This window comes from Lathyrus oleraceus, chromosome 4 (assembly GCF_024323335.1).
Source record: "Lathyrus oleraceus cultivar Zhongwan6 chromosome 4, CAAS_Psat_ZW6_1.0, whole genome shotgun sequence".
Classification (NCBI taxonomy): Eukaryota; Viridiplantae; Streptophyta; class Magnoliopsida; order Fabales; family Fabaceae; genus Lathyrus; species Lathyrus oleraceus.
In genome coordinates this window covers 500,119,929-500,122,343 of record NC_066582.1, presented here as the reverse complement: position 1 = coordinate 500,122,343, position 2,415 = coordinate 500,119,929, and positions in this window count along the sequence as shown.

Below are 2,415 nucleotides of genomic sequence, written 5' to 3'. Positions count from 1 at the left end.
CGATATCGATGGCTCCGTACCGTATGTCTGCTGTCGAGTTAACTGAATTGAAGAGTCAGCTGGAAGATCTGTTGGATAAGAAATTTATTCATCCGAGTGTGTCACCGTGGGGTGCACCAGTGTTATTGGTTAAGAAGAAAGAAGGTACTATGAGGTTGTGTGTGGACTACAGGCAACTGAATAAAGTGACGATCAAGAATCGGTATCCTTTGCCGAGGATTGATGATTTGATGGATCAGTTGGTTGGTGCGAGTGTGTTCAGCAAAATAGACTTGAGATCGGGGTATCATCAGATACGTGTGAAAACTGAGGATATTCAGAAGACTGCTTTCAGAACAAGGTATGGACATTATGAGTATTCTGTAATGCCTTTTGGTGTGACTAATGCGCCTGGAGTATTTATGGAGTATATGAATAGGATTTTCCATCCGTACCTAGACAAGTTTGTTGTGGTGTTTATTGACGATATTTTGGTGTACTCGAAATCTGAAGAAGAGCATGCTAGACATTTGAGAGTGGTTTTGGGAGTTCTACGAGAAAAGAAGTTATTTGCTAAACTGTCAAAGTGTGAATTTTGGTTAGAAGAGGTTAGTTTTCTTGGTCATGTGATTTCAAGAGGTGGTGTTGCTGTTGATCCTTCTAAGATAGAAGCGGTATCTAAGTGGGAAGCTCCGAAGTCAGTTTCTGAGATAAGGAGTTTTCTTGGACTTGCAGGTTATTATAGGAAATTCATTGAAGGATTTTCTAAGTTGGCGTTACCGTTGACGATGTTGACTAGAAAGGGGCAAGCGTTTGTTTGGGACTCAAAATGTGAAGAAGGTTTCCAAGAGTTAAAGAGAAGGTTGACTACTGCTCCTATTCTGATATTACCGAGTTCGTCGGAACTATTTGAGGTTTACTGTGATGCTTCATTGTTGGGTTTGGGTGGTGTTTTGATGCAGAATAAGCAGGTTGTAGCTTATGCTTCGAGACAACTGAGGGTTCATGAGAGGAACTATCCGACACACGATTTAGAGTTGGCAGCTGTGGTTTTTGTTCTGAAGTTATGGAGGCATTACTTGTACGGGTCAAGATTTGAGGTTTTCAGTGACCATAAAAGTTTAAAGTATTTGTTTGATCAGAAAGAGCTGAATATGAGACAGAGGAGATGGTTAGAGTTTCTGAAGGATTATGACTTTGGTTTGAATTACCATCCGGGTAAAGCAAACGTAGTGGCTGATGCATTGAGTCGGAAATCATTGCATATGTCTATGTTAATGGTTAAGGAATTGGATTTAATTGAGCAGTTTAGAGACTTGAGTTTGGTGTGTGAGAGTACTCACAATAGTGTTAAATTGGGAATGTTGAAGTTAACGAGTGGTATTCTGGATGAGATTAGAGAGGGTCAGAAATCCGATGTGCTTTTGGTTGATAAGTTGACTCTAGTGAATCAAGGTCAAGGTGGTGAATTCAGAGTTGATGAGAATGGTGTTTTGAAATTTGGTAATCGGGTGTGTATTCCGGATGTTACCGAACTTAAGAAGAGTATCCTTGAGGAAGGACATCGTAGTGGCCTGAGTATTCATCCTGGGGCTACGAAGATGTATCATGATTTGAAAAAGTTATTTTGGTGGCCGGGAATGAAAAGAGAAATTGCGAGTTTTGTTTATTCTTGTTTGACTTGTCAGAAGTCGAAGATTGAGCATCAGAAGCCGTCTGGGCTAATGCAACCGTTGGCTATTCCAGAGTGGAAGTGGGATAGTATCAGTATGGATTTTGTTTCTGGTTTACCGAGGACAATTAAGAATTTTGAAGCCATTTGGGTGATTGTTGACAGATTGACAAAATCGGCTCATTTCATTCCGATCAGAATGGATTATCCGTTAGAGAGATTAGCTGAGTTGTATATTGAGAAAATTGTAAGTTTGCATGGTATTCCGTCGAGTATTGTTTCGGACAGAGATCCTAGATTTACATCGAAGTTCTGGGAAGGTTTGCAGAAGGCGTTGGGAACTAAGCTGAGATTGAGTTCTGCATATCATCCGCAGACTGATGGTCAGACTGAGAGGACGATTCAGTCACTGGAGGATCTTTTGAGGGCTTGTGTTTTGGAAAAGGGAGGTGCTTGGGATTGTTATTTACCTTTGATTGAGTTTACCTACAACAATAGTTTTCATTCGAGCATTGGTATGACACCGTTTGAAGCTTTGTATGGTAGGAGATGTCGGACACCTTTATGTTGGTATGAGTCCGGTGAGAGTGCTGTGGTTGGACCGGAGATTGTTCAACAAACTACGGAAAAGATTAAGATGATTCAGGAGAAGATGAGGATTGCTCAGAGTCGTCAGAAGAGTTATCACGACAAGAGGAGGAAGTCACTTGAGTTTCAAGAGGGAGATCATGTGTTTCTTCGTGTTACTCCGATAACTGGGGTTG